At 46.1% G+C, this 18,217-nt stretch overlaps 1 long non-coding RNA gene across 1 annotated transcript; it reads left to right on the top strand.

The window, feature by feature from the left end:
• The first annotated feature begins 7,067 nt into the window (after positions 1 to 7,067).
• On the top strand, positions 7,068 to 17,442 carry LOC122176958. Its single transcript, XR_006177893.1, has 3 exons — positions 7,068 to 7,417; positions 16,301 to 16,369; positions 16,838 to 17,442. It is a non-coding gene; the product is annotated as an uncharacterized LOC122176958 (long non-coding RNA).
• Positions 17,443 to 18,217: the final 775 nt, after the last annotated feature.

Here is an 18,217-nt window from a genome sequence, read left to right on the forward strand (position 1 = left end):
CAGTCGGTGCAATAAGGGGGTACTGCAAATCTATAATGCGCTCCCTACGGAAAGGGCTGGCGCGTGTGCCTGCGAGTGCATCCAATCCTCGTGTCTTTGATCCCTCCTTTTTAGTAGCTGAGTTTTTCTCCCGGTGCAGGAAGGATCCGCTCTCCCAGACATTTCAGTACCTCTCTGTGGCCACATATGTCAGGGATGCCAAAAGGGCCCTTGGTAAGAAGGTTTCCAGAAGAGACTTGGCTTTCATGGCTATGCGTATGGCTGGAGGTGAGCGCAGCCCTCAGGCCTGCCCTGACCACTTGCGGTGTATTTGCTTTGGGCAGCGCCAGCACACTGGAATGAGCCTTGAGGTGATTCACAGATCTATTTCCAAGCAGTTCACACCAGACTTTGTCTGGACGTGTTTGGTTTTTAATGCTTTCCCAGAGCACTTGTAAATTTTTATTTCTGCTGAGAGCGGGAGAAACTAGCTGCTGTGCACAGAATAAAGTTGATTGTCTACAAAGTTTAATGCTGTTTTCTTGCTCTATTATTTGGCCATTCTGTGTTTGTGCAAAACTCTTTTAAAGCTCACTCAGAGCTCCTGGGCTATGCAAGGAGAGAAGAGGGGAAAAGCTATTTCTCTGCAGTGCCAGAATATACAGAAGTTTTATGTACCATGATGGAAAGTTGAGGTGAAAAGGGCTGGATCTGAGACAGAAAACATTTCTTTAATTTTCTCTACTTTTTTTTTTTTAGCAAGATTTGCTGTTGCTTTGAAAGCCTCCTGCTATTTTGCAGGCAATAAAATGAGAGACTTAAAACATTTATTTCCTGAGACTTGCTCATGTCTCGAGCCCCGTGAAACCAAGCATGCCTGGCAAGGGGAGGAGATGGCCCCAGGGAGCCTTCCTCCATCCAGCGAGCCCTGTTGGCAGCTGGCAGCTGTGTTCTGCTCTGCAGCCCCATCCTGTCCTGCCCCACATGTCCTCTGCAGCCCCAGGATGCTCATGGATGGGGGGCACATCACCCAAACCATGAGAATCCCAACTGCTGCCGAGCCAGTGCTTTGCTTCCTACACTGGTGACTGCTCTCGAAAGCCCACAAGCTGGGGCCCCACTGATGTCCCCTGTGCGTCACCTTCTTGTGGACTGATGGTGTCACAGGCATGTGAAGAAAAAATATTGCCCTATGACTCTTGTAGAGCTTAGCTTCAGTTTGACCTGCAGCATTATTTGCAGCTTACTTGCTGCCATTGTTCATGGCTGAGCATTACGAAGCTCCCAGAGCGCCGTTCCCAACAACGCAGGGAGGACTTTGGAGAGCGGCTCAGCACCTCCTGCCAGGAGCTGCGGCTTCTGACGATGGTTTGATGTTTGGGGAGGATGAAGGAGCATCATGAGGAAGACTGGAGATACATGGTTAATAGGAAGCCTGACTAGCAGTGATTCAGCTCCGCTGTGCAGCGGTGGAACCTGAGCAGGCAATGGCAAGAGCTACACCTTTGCTGCAGTACAGCATCTCAGTGCCTCATGTTTGCAAACAGAGCTGGTGCTGCGCAGTATTGCTGCTGAGGGGAGATGCAGGCATGTTCCCTGTGGAGCCCAGACTCTGTCCTGGCTGACCTGCCTCCCCTTTGCTCTGATGTCTGGATGAGTCGCTCATGAAGATGTTTCTGAGCGCTATTTTTCTCCTTCCTATTCAGTTGTGGTTATTCCTGCTCTCACTGTACTTTTCTATTATCTACTCAGATGGTTGAACTGGAGGTTAAATGGAGTAAAAAGTTATTATGTTGGGAAAAAAAAAATGAAACTTAGACGTTTTTGGCTGAATTCCCTTGGCTAAATTGTGTGGGTCTTTTATTTGCTGTAACAGGTCCCCAGGCTCGTGACTAATGTTGCAACACGTTAATGGTTTCTGTCACTTCCCTGCACTCCCCCACACCACAGCCAGCATCACGGTCTGTCCATCCGGAGTGGGTTCTCCAGTCTCTTCTTTGCTGCTGCAGGAATGTCAGTGCAGCTCCATTGGCACACGGGGCCCCATGGTCACCCCAGTGCCTTACCCTGAGCTCATCCACAAAGCATCGCAGCGATGAGCAGGTGGCAGTCACACAGACTGGGTAGAACAGGGGCACTCGTTGGTAAGTTTGTGTGAAGAATGTGGTTTTTCTCTCAATTCTGTTGCTAATGAAGCTGGAGGAGCCTGCCCTGAGAGGCCATTGCTACACGAAGTACATTGCTGGGATGTCCTGCAGGGCACAGAGGCAACCAACAGGCCCTGCCCAAGCTGGGTGCCAACAGGTTGTGTCCCCACAGGGACTGCTTGGAGTATGGGAACAAGAAGATCTTGTTCAGCAGAGCTTCCCCAGGACAGGGAGAGCTGCAGTGTGGGAGGATCACTCCAGAAGTCACTTGCTCAAAGCACAATCCCTTGTAAATTAACAGAAGGGTTTCCGTGTGCTGTAAATTCTGGGGAGCTTTGTTTGGAAGCCCCCAGTCATTCCCTGTGCATTCTGAGGGAAATTCAGGTGGTCTGTAATTCTTTGTTGCCAGCTGTGTACCAAGCGCAGGGTTTTACATTTGCCCTGTTGCGCATGAACCACACAGAGATTCAGAGGGGCCATTCTGCTTTATTTGTGATGTGGGCATGTAAACGGCTGGCAAGACCAGACCACATCCCTCCCGCTCCCCTGTGCTGCAAAGGGCGAGCCTTGCTGGAACAGCCGTTTCTCTGACATGGGCAGGACAGGACACCACGCTGCAGGCAGGGAGGGCAGCTGACAGCAGCATCAGCTGAAATCTTCGGCTTTATTCCCATCCCAAAAAGCATACAAACAACTCTCCCTTGGATTTCCATGAAATGAAGCTCAATATTCACAAGGTACTGAAAAGCAGAAACAAACAAAAAAGATAATAGAAGGGACCTGCTATTCCCCATGGCATCCAAAGCGACCTCAGCCCAACCCTTATGACCCCACGTCATTACCCACAGCACACCACAGGGGCACGGGAAGCCCAGCCAGCAGCACAGCCCTTCAGCCCCAGACCCTCCCTCACACCCAGCCAGGCCCTCCTGTCACAGTAACTCTGCTCCGTCACTTGAGCTTGTGTGCAGCCTATGTAATCACAGCAATTAGATACAACCGCTCTTAGCTGCATAGCTTAATTGCAACTAATGCACATCACTTCAATTAATTTTAATTATATGGAAAACGTGAAGAGTCTGTTATTCCATTGTCAAAATCGTTTGGGACAAACAAGATTAAAGTGCTAAATTTCATAAAGGGCCCAGTTATTAATTTTAACTTGCTAATGAACAAACGTGTCTCTGGGTTCTTGGAAGACGCGTTCCTACTCGGCGAGGAAGTGCTGTGGGTTTGTGGCAGAGAGATGCTCCCAACACTGCATGCAAAATGCACATCGCCCACTCTGCGCTCCCAAACACTTCTGCAGAAGTGGTTTCGTATTAATTAAAACTAACGGCCACTGCTGCTGAAATATCTGACAAAATACATGTAGGCACGACATTTACTTGGAGTAATTGTAGCTTATAATTAAGGCAATGATTTTTTTAAGATGTCGAAGTCTACCCCCTACCAGATCCTTTCTATTTAATCTTTGGAAGAAAATGTTTAATGTTCCCTGGGCAAGTTTGCAAAGTCTTATTTATGATAGGTACTATTTTTATCTGCTCTTATAAATACCACTCCCTTAGAAATAAAATGTTTCTGGAGTTTGCTAAATTAAAAGGGAAAGAAAACGCTGAGAAACTTTGAGTCCTGTTTTCAAGCATAAAAGAGTTTATCTTATCTAGAGCAACTGGTACAGGATAACCAGCGTTATCTTATCGCCACATATTGATGTCAGGGCTTAAAAGGACTTGAGGCTGTTACGCTACATGGAGCAGAACTCCTACACTGATAAACACGGAAAAAGCCGCAGTGCTCTAATCTGAACTACACCTCCTTTCTGCCCCAGACACACGTGAGAAGAGCCAGAAGCCCTTTCCTTTCACAGCACGCTGCTCCCAGCGCCGGGCCCAGGGCCTGTGGCCGCCTCCGTCGGGAACAGCACTGCTGCATGAGGGCATGGAACGGCGGTGTGATGCTGGGGCTGGTGGGGCTCGGGGGAGGTCAGGCCATGCAGGAGATCCCTGCTGCATTTCTAACCCACGCAGCCTTTCTGTGGGAGTGGTGCAATGAGGCAAAGGGCGGAAATGGGGAATAAATGAGGATGTACAGTAGAGGTAAGCAGCGTGAAGGTTCATAGCGAGGACCAAAGTACGAGGCTGAGGCAGTCACGCCACAGTTGTTCAGCATGCAGCGCGTAGGACAGCCACATAACCTATGCACGAACTCAGATCTTGACACATCTCGCCTGCTTGCTCAATTCCAATTAAATTTGGGTGTATTAATCTCTCTATTTTTAATAAAAATTCACTCGTTCACTTTCCCTCACCTTCCATTTCTGCCAGCTGCAGATAAAACACCCAGCCAGCCCTCTGCTCGTTTGATCCTAAGGTGAAGCGATCAAACAAGCTTGCACCCTCACTGACAGATCACACAGAATGAGAAAGTGGGCTGCAAGGCAGATTAGTGAAATAGATTCTATTACAGCTTGAAGCAGGGCCATATGCATTCTTGGCAAGTTTCTTTTACAATAAGCCCAACTTTCCTCCTTTGGATTTGCCGTGGTGCTGCAGTCCCTTTCCCTGGCACACGGGATCACCCCTTGGTGCTGCAGCTCTGAAAGGATTGAAGTTGCACTCTACCACGAGCTGCATGGGCTGCTTTTCTTTCAGCAGAGCTGCTCCCTCCAGGTGTAGGTGTCATGGTGCATAATGTACAGCATGCGTCCTCTCCATGTTGCCTTGAGCCGACAGAGTGATTTTCAGCCGCATGGCAGCAGGGACACTGCAGCTGCAGTCCTGGGGACTGAGACCCTGCTCACTTTCCATGCTTTTCTTTTTTATTTATTTATTTTTTTTTTTAACAAAAAACAGGAGGAAATTTTACCAATTAAATGTGCGGGGAAGCAGCAAGTTTGGATCAGACGCACACAGCAGCCGCCACAGCATGACTGCGCCGCACAGAGAGGCTGCGAGCTCTTTAGTAAGTCAGAATTATCATAGCACAAGATTAGCTCAGATATCATAACGCACAGCTCCACTTCCAACAGCTCCCCACCAGGAAATCTCCGCCCATCCCTGCAGCTGAGATGCGTATCTGCCTTGCAGCGTTAATTGTGCTGGCCTGCCACTCTGGAGTGCTTTCTGTAGGCGGCCCAACTGAACAAACCTGGGCAGCGCAGGCATTCCCGAGCTGGGGTGGGTACTCTGAAAGTGAATAAATGCAAGTCATGCAGTTCTGCTGAACCTGTGGTTTAAAGCTTCTAATTGCTAACTTTCATCTTTTACCGGCATAAATAATAAATGTGGCATGTTCCCCATTTTCCATCAGCACCACATTATTAAAGCAATAAAACAATTTCAAAGGTGTGGTTATCATGAGCTAATGGCACCTCCAGGGGATTGGTAACACCCCAGGAGACTTCTTCGTCTTCAAAAAGCCAGCACCCCCTGTCAGGCTCTATTAGCTCGGCTCTGGGAAAGTGTGTGTACAGAGCTCCCTGCTTGTGCTCAGCCACTCTGTGTGCAGGACAGGGGAGGATTCCATCAGCAGAGGGGCAGCCAGCAGGGACAGGGAGGTGATTGTCCCCCTCTACTCTGCTCTTGTGAGGCCCTATCTGGAGTACTGCGTCCAGGTCTGGAGCCCTCAGTTCAAGAAAGACAGCTGTTGGAGAGGGTCCAGAGGAAAGCCACAAAGATGGTCACGGGCCTGCAGCACCTCCCATACAAAGACATACTGAGGGAGCTGGGCTTGTTCAGCCTGGAGAAAAGAAGGCTGCGGGGGTGACCTCATTGCAGCCTTTTAGTACCTAAAGGGAGCCTACAAGCAGGAGGGGAGTCAACTCTTTGAAAGGGTCGATAACTGCAGGACAAGGGGAAATGGTTTTAAGTTGAGGGAAAGAAGATTTAGATTGAATGTCAGAGAGAATTTCTTTACAGAGAGAGTGGTGAGGTACTGGCACAGGCTGCCCAGAGAGGTTGTGGATGCACTGCTCCTGGAGGTGTTCAAGGCCAGGTTGGATGGGGCCCTGAGCAGCCTGGTCTAGTATTGAATGGGGAGGTTGGTGGCCCTGCGTGTGGCAGGGGGTTTGGAGATTCATGATCCTTGAGGTCCCCTCCAATCCTGGCCATTCTGCGATTCTGTGAGGTGCCACCACAGGCACAGCCCTCAGCACCTCTCCAGGCCCAAGCTGGTGGGGAAGCAGGAGGTGCCCCAAGGGAGCCTGCCTGGCAGCATCACCCCATGGGGCTTTGCAGAGCTGTCTGGGAAGCTAAGCCTGCTCCTTGCTCACCACTGCTCCACAGATATCCTTCCCCTCTTGCTTCCCGACAGCTCCTAATCTTGGTGTGACATCACTGGGAATTACAGTTATAGTATCTACTGGAGTGGTAAGACTAAGCTGTTTAGCACATCAAAACAACAGTATTAGCAAACAGACCTTCATTTAAGGTAATTATGCACCAAGGAGACTGACTTATCTTTCATCTCCTGTTTATTTTGCAAACAACCACCCAGATTCTTTAAGTAATACCTTCCCTGCTCTCAGTTATCAAATCAGGATGGAGGTGGAAGGCAGCTGAGCGCACTCAGCTCTACCAGCAGAAGGTGGGCAGGTGGGGGCTGATGAGGGGAGAGCTTCCCACCCCCACCTTCAGCCAGCCAGCAGCTGGGCTGCTACAGAGCACTCATCCTGTGGCACTTTGTGCAGCCTGGAGAGGAGATGGGGTTAGGAGAATGTGTGCTGTACTGCCTTGGTCCATAGAGGCTTCCAGAGAGGTCAGCAGAGCACAGGTGATTGTTAGTTGCTGTTGCAAATGATCACACTGAATGTTAAATTTCTACAGTGCCTTTCTGTTGCTATCACTCCCAGTAAAGATAAAGGGGATAAGGGGGGGAGGATATGGAGAACAGCTGTGTGCTAAAGCACATTGACATTGAAGGTCAGTATCAGGTTAACAAGGCCTTCAATATTTCTGTCCCTTTCTATGTGAAGGGCACACGTGAAGCCAGCTGCAGTCCCTGGAAGGCACTGATGTGACCATGGAGCAGTGCTGTGTAACCACACCACCCAAAAAGCACGGTGGAAGCTGAGCTGCTTGATTCCATGCTCTGCTCAAAAACAACCAGGGACAGAGAGATCCTGGGAACATTTAAGTGTCTCTTTTCACCACAGCATGAGTGGGAAAATGTGACTCACATCACAGAGATGGTGAAGCAACAGAATTCCTGAGAGGAGCACTGCAAACTGGATAGACTTTGTTGTGATGGCTGTGAGGAGCTCACTGGTGGATCGCCTCATTGTAAAGGTAACAGCTGCCTGCCTGCTGTGGGTGAGGGAAGCACAGCCAGCCTGGGCCCTGCAGGGCTGAGTTCTGGGGATGCAGGCTGTGCTTCCACCACGAGTTCAGCATGTGGGTAAAATAGAACTGTTTAAATTCATTCGTTGTTTCACCTCTTCCTGTTGTAAGAGATGACATTCACAATTAGAAATCTGCTATTCCTTTGGCGGGTGTATTTATAGCGTTATGTGTATGAATTAAAGGACAAGAAATATTTTCCAAAGGCTACAGCCAAAAATGGAAGACTGGTGTTGTATGGACAGAAAATAGGGTGGAAATTATACATCCAACCAGTTTCCAAACAGGGTTCAGGAGTGGTCTGTAAGTTAGCATGAGCTCATATGTGGTAAAATAAAACAAATAGGAAGAGGAAAGTCTCCTAATGTTCAGAAGTTAATCCAACTATGACTGATAAGCAGAGCGACTGGGGGAGTTATTTGGGGTTTTATAGCTTTTTCATGTGTGTCTGAAGGAAACATTGATTGAAATCCTCATGGATATCAGCACAGTCACTCAGATGAAGAAAAGCATGAACTGTAAACAAAGGGCTGCAAGAAATGAATGTGCAGCGCTACAGAGGGACGTCCAGGAACGTATTATTCATTGGTAGACTAATAGAAAGAGTGAACTGGGATACCAGAGGACTTTGCTGACTGTGCTAAATGGGGAGAATCCAGATGAACCCAGAGGAACAGTACCAAAAAAGGACCTAGATAAACTAGAAAGAACAAAATACTGAGATTTAATGTGGAAAAAACCTGTAAGTAAACCTGTCTGGGGAAAACTAATCCAAAACACAGATGTTCCACTGGAGAGAGAAATCTTGAAAGCAGTTGTGTTACAGCAGACCAGGAATGACAGGGGAACTGATGGTGAATCCCCGGCACAGCAGAGCACGCTGCCTGCTCTGCAATGCCCCCACAAGATGCTGATTGGGGCAGCGTGAGCTGCACGGTGCAGGCAGCTGTGAGAGGTGCAGCCCGATTATGATCACTGTGGAGGAAAGACCTTATAGAGCACTCAGTAAGGTGTGAGGTCAGAGATGAGCCCATAAAGACTGAAACAGAAGCACTGTGTGATCAATAGCATGGCACGCTTAAAACCAAACAAATACCCAGAAATCTAACAGCAGGCCGCCTGGGTTGCAGAGGTCAGGTGTGCCAAGAGGCTGTCCATCATTTCTTGTCAAATTTCCTCTTATTAAATATCCACTTCTGACTGACAGACTGAGCTCCACACAAAGGCAACAGCTGAAAAGGATCTGGCAGTGACTTTCTCAAGAATGCTTTGGCTTTTTCTTAAGACATTAGATGAAAGGTAATTAATGAAATGTCCAGGTACAAACTCTCAGAAATGTTAATCAGGACATGGAAAGGTAACTCTATTCTCTGCTGGGTGGCAAGGCTGCTGCAGACAGCCCAAGGCAGCAGCTCAGATGGTGGTAAGGCTGGTGCTTTCCCAGCAGAGCTGTATGTGGAACCACAGCCGTACGTGGCTTGGACAACTCAGGCATGCAGCACAGGCACAACTCAAAGCCTGCTGATGGGGTTTGATGGCCTCCCTTGGCCTCGCATGGCCTCCCTTGGGTGCTGGTGTGTCCCAGCAGTGGGTTAGGCTGGCAGCAGCACGAGCTCCCAACCACAGCAATGCGTGGTGTGGCAAACCCACTGCCAGCTCCTCTTTTATTCCCAGAGATGGATCGAATCCAGTTTGGGAAGAGAGGCGGCTGGTGGCCGCGAAGCCATTGGGAAGCATTTCTTTCCACATTTTGTCTAGGAGACTCTTGCAGGGTGATGCGGGGAGGGATGCAGAGGGCGTGCAAGGACGCGGTGATGCTGAGCTGTGCCCGCGGGTACCCACCCCCCACAGGCTGCCCCAGGGCCGCGTTCCGACGCTGCTGCAGACCCACATTGCCACCTAGTGCCAGAGGAGCAGGCCGGCCGCGGGCACCCAGCGCTCCCGCACCGCTCCCCGGCCGGCTCTTCCTCTCGCTGCAGAACCTTCAGGCGAAGGGGGGGTGGGTAAATCTTGTGCTGTTCTGCTGAAGACACAGAGCTGGCACGCTCAGCTGAAAGGATTCGCTACTGGATCCTGAGAACTATACCAAGCAACTGACGCAGCGCTGCTATTAAACTTGCACGGTGAAGCGGCCATCTCTGATCAGAGAGAGCTCATGGCTTTCTGGCTCAGTACAGCTGAAGTTTGCCATGCAGAGCAAGGTCATCAGCCCTTGCACACAGCAGGAAGGAAGGGGCAAAGCCTGAAGGTAAACATCTTCTGCACACATCTTGAACTTCCGTCAAGAGAGCTCATGGAGAAAGAGGTGCTCCAGCCAGTGCAGTCAGCTCCTCAGCCCGTGATGCTCTGAAGCAGGAAGCAAACATGGGCTGCTTTGGTAGCTGGAAGTCAGCATGGGTCCAGAGGACTGGATGAACGTTTCACCTTCAGCCTGTTGAATGGCTGCTGCAACATCCACCAGGTGAAGCTGTGGCCCTGAAAACAGAGCATCCCTTTACTGAGGCAATGAAAACTTTAGCTTGGAGTGGTTACTAGAGGATCTTTCTCCTCCAATACCAGTATGGCTTTGAAATCCACTTGTTTGAGGCTCACTGTGCCACAATAGAAATCATAACTGCATCCTTCTCTCAGAAAGAGGCAAGTCCTGTTTGAGAAGTGTTAGCTTTTCATGACGTTCAGTCTCAGCTTCTGCACAAGGTGTTAAATACTGTCTCTCTGGTGTAGATTGAGGACCAGCTTCCTCCTCAGTGTAATTCTGCCGAAGCCCATGCATTTACACTGGGGATGAATTTTCTCCATAAGGTTTGTGATTCTTAGGCAGAGGCTTATTGACAAGCACAGTTCTGAAGACATTTACATGCAGCAAGGCTCATAAGCCAGCGAACATCTGTTCTCTCGTTAGCAGCCTCCACAGCATTTGCCCTGTAGGCAATAATCTACAGGACAAGTTTCCCAGCACCTAAACTACTGTAGGATAATTCTTTAACTAAATGGAAAGCAAAGCCCAAGGCCCTGGGAATTCGCTTTTGTACAATAATCTTTTGTGTGCGTACAGCGGAAACCAGAGGATTACGGAGTCAAATCATGAGAATTCAGGTCAAGTGAGATTTGAGGGGGAAGGAGAATCTGACAGCAGCACCAGGGGGAAGGTAAGGATCCCAGGGGAGGTAACGTGACGCTTGCAGATAAGCCTGCTCTCGCCTGTTCTGCTGTCACGGTTTAATTTTACACATCAGTATTAAAATTTCTCGGCTTTGCTGAACATCAGCTCTCTCTTTACTGTACAAAGTTCTTCTCTATTGTGGTGCTGTGTTTTTTTTTCCCCCAGTTAGCAGTTGCATTATTTTGGACTACCTTGGTGCCTCGGTTATTTTCTTTCACCATCCCTCTATTTTCTAGCTCTTTTACTGTTTTTCTATGATCTGAAAGTGTGTTTAAAACTCCTTCCTCCATTCCTCTCCTTGTTATTTTTTTTTCATTACTACACAGCCTGGATCAAGGGCTTTGGAGATCCTCTAGTTATACAAAGCAATTCATTTACCTCCCCTGGACATTTACTTTCTGGAAGGAAGGAAATGTCATTAAAGAAAAGTGTGATGAAAAATGTGACGCTTCTTTTTCTGGCAAGGGAGTGATCTGAACATCCAGACTGACACCCAGAAACTGTATTCAAAGGGCTGCCAGCTCTCCCTACTGTGCAGACAGACCCAGCTGAATCCAATCAACTGCTTACCATGAACTCCGCTGGTGTAGGATGTTAAGCTGATGGGAGGACGTGCTGTTGGGTAGCGGCTGCTGAGAAAACAGGGGAATAGAAAGTGCTAAAGTAGAGCGGTAAACAGAAGAGGGAAGCAGGACCTAGGAAAATCAGTCTTCTGCAAAACTGAGCAGAAGTGAAAATAAGGATTTCCTTTATCTTCTAAGAAGCTAGGCAATATGGAAGAGAGGTTATGTTTTGTGTGTGACATAAGATCCTGTCTCAGTCGCCATGTATGGGACCTGGAACAAAATGCTTTCTCCACCTTTGAGAGATCTAATACGCTAAATGAGGCAGGAGTGAGCCATGGCACAAAGCAGCTTCCTCTGCAGTGGTGAAGGGAGCAGGGGTCCGGAGGCACTTGAAGGATGAAAGGACTGTAGGCTGGGACATGCTGATATATCTATCTGTAGGCTTTATTTTTCTTTCCTGGTCACAACATTTTACTTTTTCGCGTCAGTTTGAATCTGCATGCATAGGAAAGCTTCATTATATGAAAACTGTACGTGGTGCTACGTTCTGGATTTTGCTAGCTGGTGTACCATGCATTTACTCACTGTTGTGTTATTTGAGATCAGCTATGCCCTGTCTCAGTTCTATGTGCAGACTGTCACATAAGAAGCAGAAGCAGCAAGCACTTTGCTTCCCAGCTCTCTGTTGTCTGTAAGAGAACAGAACACAGTCTTGGTCTGTCACATGCAAAAGTGAAAAATAGTGCTTGCTTTAGCAGACTTGCATTCTACAAAAATGTGTATTATTGCCCTGAAAAATGATGTAATCTTGATTGTTGCGAAATCATGTCAGAAAAATCTGGAACTTACTTTATTGTCCAAGGACTCTTAATTTGTTCTTCCTCTGTGTATTTTGTGGAAGCCCCAGGCTGTCTGCCCACATGCTGTTTTTCCTTGTACCTTTGAGAGGTTGTGTTCTCACTCTGATTCCTTTGTGTTGCGTTTCCAGTTGGTTAGCTCATCTCTTCCAGGTGAGCGTGATGGGCCAGGGAAGGAGGCAGGAGGGATCGTGTAGGGCGCAGCCTACAGTTTGAATGTCGTATTTTCAAAAGTACAGCGCTGAACACAGATGTTACGGATTGCATTCGCTCGGTCTGCAGGGAACTACATCCTGTATTGGATGAAATGGTTCGACTGCTATTGAAATGCTAATGTCTGTCCATTTCCTCCAGCAAAGTGAGTCTCATTATTTCTCCTTGTAGCCTACATTTACCCTTCCTCCAGTCTCCATCACCCTGACCCCAGAGTTTCTGCTTTTCAAATATGCGCTTAAAATTTGTCTGCTATGTGATCGTTTTATGAGGTGATACCACAAAGTTTAAGTATGCGTTCCAGCTGTGCTAGTGACCCTGCCTATAAACCAAGGAGGTTGGCTTAGTACACTCTTGCCCTCTCGCTTAATGTGACTTAAGACAAGAAGACACAGATCCAAAGTGCAAAAGTGAAAGAGTGAAAACTCAGACTAGACACTAGAAAAAGGAAACTCTAAGTGAAACTGACTTTTTATCTCTTTGTGTCTTCACATTGACACTACATTAGGAAGGCTGACATGAAATATCCCCAGAGGCCCAAATCCAATTTTCAATCAAATGTAAAAGACTGGCTTGTAAAGGCCGAGAATGAATTGGTTCTGCCAGAAGAAAAATTAGCACAGAAACAAGCTTATTTCCAGAGAATCCACTAAAATAACTCTGTGACACCTTAATAGGGATTGTCCTTGTCTGGTTGCTTTTTTTATTTCTTTTTTTTCCAACTTAGTGGAGGTTCAGGGCCAAACCGTATGAGGAACACATACGCACGTTGCATAAGTAATTTGTTGTCGAGATTAGTTTAGTTAGCATTGATATGGGCTGCTGTTCTTATTCTTTGAGTCTATTTTAACACTAATCTCCAAACAAATACTTACAAAAGCTATACAGATGTCTGTCCCACTTATTTCCATTTTCATCTGTAAGAAGCTGCAGAGATTTTGTTCTGCTTAGCTGTCGTGCTGCTTCTTAGCACCAAGTTCTCATATTGCTGCAGTTCTAGGCTGTTTGCTCTTGCAGGAGAAGATTTAGGTCAGTCTCTCTTCAGTCTTCTGTGATTTGTGGACCCCTAAATTTTCCAGCAGTAATGCAGACTCCTTAAGGAATTTCACATATGTAGCACGCTGTCTGGCACAAATGAATTTGCTTTTCCTTCTCTGCTTCATGCAGACTCTAGTTTTCCATGGGTTTCCCAGGCTCTGCAGGACATGAGCTGGAAACCAATGATTTAGGTGAGCTTTTGAGCTATTAATCCTCCACGTACACACTGGTGTACTAGATGAGAATGCCATAAGTGAGTAACATCAAGGCAAATATTTGGGAGTTATTGTGACTTCCAGTGCTTTACAGTTTCAAACCTGAATGCAGGATGTGTATGGGGTCAGTGTTCACATAGACAAGAAATACGTGGTGAAGGTGAACCAAAACCCACACTGTCCTCCTGCCTGACTGGCTCTGGCTTAGGAACTGTGGGCATTCCAGCATCCTCATAAATTGTAACCAGTTGCCTTCAGAGCTTTTGCTATCAGGTAATACATGCTCTTTGGTTTTTCTAAGCCTAGATCAAATCACATAAGGATCTACAATAAGACTCCTTTGGATTGAGCTCAGGCTTAGAAGAAAATGTGGGATAAAACCCACACATAAATCAACCTTCTCCCTGCACTGTTTCACGTACCAAATTCTTCTGTCCAATGAAAGCTGGTATGCTTCTAGACACCATCAACACCTCTCTAAGGGCTGAGAGGTTGCTATTAGTAAGAAATGCCATACTCAGTGCAGGAGGTCAAGCTCCTTATCCTTTCTAGCCCCAGTATTTGTACAGCAGCAGAGTACTGCATCATCTCCCAACCATAACTTTGCTGTTGGTCAGCTTTATTTGCTGCAATAGAGAATGCTGAATCAAAGGAAGGATGTAAATAGGAAGTGACTTGGTCTAAGCAGAGCTCTGGTTAGGAAAAGGAATTGGATGAGACATGGAATGGTTAAAACAGAAGTGAGAATAATGCAGCATTGGTGATGCAAAGTGAACAGAATGTAGCTAAGAGTTCTAGCTGCATGGATAGGGAGAAAAAATCCTGTGTCTGATCTGTCACACAGGAAGAGACTATAAACGTGGACACTTCTTGAACAGGAGGGCCCAGAACAAGGTCCAAGCTGAAGCTGATATCTGACTTGCATTTATTCTCTCTCTCCTTTACTTGGCATCTGCTGTAAACCCACTGTTGCCCAGACTGGGACTGATCTCAAGGTCATTGTTTTGATTCTGCTCTTATCCCTCCTGCCAAGAATTTTATAGAGCTTGGTGTTCTTTATAATGAAAAGGTACTGCCCATCAGCTGATACTTCCAGATTTTCAATTTTCTTTTTGGCCTCCTAAGGCTTTAATATGAAACTTTCCATCTCGCTGTCCATCAGATCCACTGCTCCTGAATTATGGCCAATTTCCTCTTAATGTCCACAGCAGGGATTTTTAATAAATCAAAATAGCAAAAAACAATGCTGGCCTATTCCCATCCTCCCGTGCTGATGGATTTAACTCCCTGCCAATAATAAGCCAGACAGGACATTATGGAGCCTTTTGTTCTTGTACAGCTGGTAGAAGATAGACTCTTCCCTTTCTCTGGAGGCATCTCATTCTAAACCAGGCCAGCATGTAAGCATGTGTCTCCAAAGGTAATGCAAAATAAAAATAAGGCTTCTCTAGCATATGGTATTGAGAAGAAGTCAGAAAAAGATTGGATGTTCCGTTAATCCCATTTTCTGTTCTGAAAATGATGTAATTTAGAAAATGCTACCACTTAGCAGAACAATGACTAGACTTTCAGCCGTGTACTGCAGTTCAGATCTAATTCTCATCTAGTTTTCTTTGTTTTGATGCCCATTTAAAGAACATTGCACTGTATAATGCATAAAATAAAAATAAATTTCAGTTAACATGTAGTCTGCATGTTGCCTAACTGCTGCTCTGTCCCACTCTGATTTAAAGATCCACTTCAACATCTAGGGCGAAAGAATGGTCTGCATCCCATCATTTCAATTTCCTTTGGTTACTCTTCCTATCTCTGAATGTCTTTTCATCCATATCCAGCATTTATTTGTCCCCTCTGTAACAGAAGCAGTACTTGCTGGGGCTGCTACATGGCAACCGTACAGTCCGTGGCAAAGATGCTCAACTGAGAGGAGAGCTTCAAGGCAGAGTTCCTGGATGGGTGAGCTGCTCTGAGGGATCAGAAGTATACTTTGTATACCAGAAGCGTACTTTGGCACATCAGAAACGTACTTGGTATACCAAAGTGTACTTCTGATCCCTCAAATGAGTTGAAATCTTTCAGCTGCTCCTTTCCAGGAGGAAGGCACAGGAAAACTTTGCCTTTGGAGCCTGCTGCTACCATTCTCTGCATGGTCAACAAATTATCTGCAGCTCTCAAGGTTTTGGTTCATGAATTTATTGTGCTTTCGTAGTAATTCAAAGCTTTGCCTAGTCTAGATAAGTAGTAATACAAGGGATGCCCTGAAAGTAATCTCTCCTAGTTGATTATTTTGGCCCACATCATCAGAGGCAGATAGTGGTGATATGACAGAGGTTGAACTTTCCCACCAATGTCCTGTTACGTTTTGTTGCTGTGCAAGAGATGGCAGCAGAGGGGCAGTCTGACAAAATGTCTGCTGTAGTTCCCATGGAAATAAATGGGAGGCAGTACTTTTGGAGCAACCTAACTATTGGTTTTCTGACAGCAACTGCAGTGGTGCACTACTGGTACAATGCAGCTAAAAATTTAGATGACTTCTGGAATTCTGAGCATCCCTTCTGCAATTCAGAGCAGTACAAAAGCCCTGCTTCTGAGACTGACCAACACTGGCTTAGTGTAACACATGGAGATTTTTTTTCATTCTGACAGTGTCCATAACTATGAGCTCTGGATCAATGACTTTCATAGTGCTGGCTTCCATTGCTTTTCTTGAAGTAGAAGTAAGCTTACACTTCGAAATGATAGGGCAAAATAAATAATATATTAAGGATTTTGTCTTTCAGATTTGGAGTCTTCAAGAATGCTTTTACTTCAGTAATTATCCCGTAGAGAACTTCACTGCCAAGTAGAAGGTAACCAGGCACTAGTTGAGTAATATTTCTAAAGCAGTGGGTGAAGGATTCACAGTATCTGGACTGTGTGATTGTTTTAACTGCTGTGTAGATAAAAGCAAAAAAAATGTGAGCACTGAAATGTGTAAAATGCGCGTATATTTTATGACATTATTTCTCAGTTTTCTTTCGCTCCTTAGTCTGGGAGTGGTGTTTAGATTGATTTTCTTGTATAGTAAGTGTTTTTGCTCAAAGCAAAGTTTCTGTTCTCAGAGCCAGCAAAACTCTTCTGCTTTAACGGACTTACAGACATCCTACCTGGGCTGGTATTCCCTGCAGACCTGTAGAAAACCCAGTGATGCTCCTGGCCAGCTCTTCTTTGATTTTCTGTGTCGTTCTCGTTACCATGTTCAGAATTCTGCCCTTACTCATAACCCAGCTGAAATCGCGTGCAGCTGTGACTACATCTGTAACTTCTCCTCTCCCCAGAGGCCCTTTCTCTCAGAAGACGGGATGAATGTATTTCTGCACTCAGCCACTCTGAAAACCCATTTCCAAGGGATGCGTCCTCTCTGAACTTGGCAGGAATGCGCTTGACATTAATTGTAGGACCAGGCAGCACCGCTTCTGACCGCTCGTGAGGGAACAGCTGAGAAATTTCATTCTCAACACTGGTGCCTTTGGCTCTGGTTGGAATGGCACATTACTCACAAGACGCAGTGACACACACAGCGTGGAGAGTTATGTCCTTCCTGCGGATCATTTACACATGCTTACGTTTATACATTTTTACTTTCCGGTGGTGTTAATATGGCACCCCCTGGAGGAAATATGTTTGAAAACACTTGAAGGAAGAAAATATTAATTAAAATCCCCTTTGAAACCAATGCTTTAAACAGACTGTAAATTTTCCCAGTTATCTATGGAGAGGGGCCTTTGCAGAAACGTTTGTGTCATTTTTATCTGTAGGCAGTCTTTCATCCTGAGATGACACATGCAATTTTTTTCCTCCTTAGACTAAACGTGTCAAAGACTCTTACTGTGTAAGTGCTGGAGAATTAAGCAGTCAAAAAGGAAACCCAGAATGGCATCCATAAATGGCAACTGCCAAAGAGTCAGCTTGAGCCTGCCACAGTCGCTTTCTGTGTTGGACAGAAATGACCACATCGTGCTCGTTTTAGAATTAGCTACAGACTTAGATGTTCAGGAACTAAAAAATGCCAAAGGTGACTGTTTTATTTGTTTTGCCCCTCCAGTCCTTATTTAAAAAAAAAAAATAAAAAAAAAACAAAACAAAACAAAAATATGTGTTTACACAGTTTTAAATGCAAATAGGATTTAAACAAAACAATTGGGTGTTAGTGATTTCTAAAAGCAAAAATAAACAAGGTTAATTATTATTATTTAGCTGACTTCAATAAATACCTGATTATGCTTACAAACAACTTCAAAAGGAAGCTGTGAATGCCATATATGAGTGCAGCATCCAGTCAAGCTAAGCTGTGAAGTGTGAACAACAATTGCATTATTTCAGTCTGTTCGCCAGCTGGGCATACAGCAGTCTCCTCGGTGCTCCTTCTGCCCCAGTAACAAAGCTTAGTCAGGGTTCCTTCTGGGAGGAACTTCTTCCAGGAAAACATGGTGCTTCAATTGCTCCTGCGTGCGTGATTTTGGTGTGTGGTTTCACTTTGTTTCCCTGGAAAGTCTTTTGCATTTCCTAGGGAGTCTGCTGTCTGCGCGATCCAGAGCCTGAAAATTAATTCCATGTAGAATGATTTGGATTGTAGAAAGAAGGGAGAGGGAAACTGCTAAAGAAATGTGGAAGAGGTGGGAAAGACAGACTCTAGAAGAAAGTTCCTGTCTATTAAG

This window comes from Lagopus leucura, unplaced genomic scaffold (assembly GCF_019238085.1).
Source record: "Lagopus leucura isolate 7727_CA_CO unplaced genomic scaffold, USGS_WTPT01 Super-Scaffold_806, whole genome shotgun sequence".
Taxonomy (NCBI): Eukaryota; Metazoa; Chordata; class Aves; order Galliformes; family Phasianidae; genus Lagopus; species Lagopus leucura.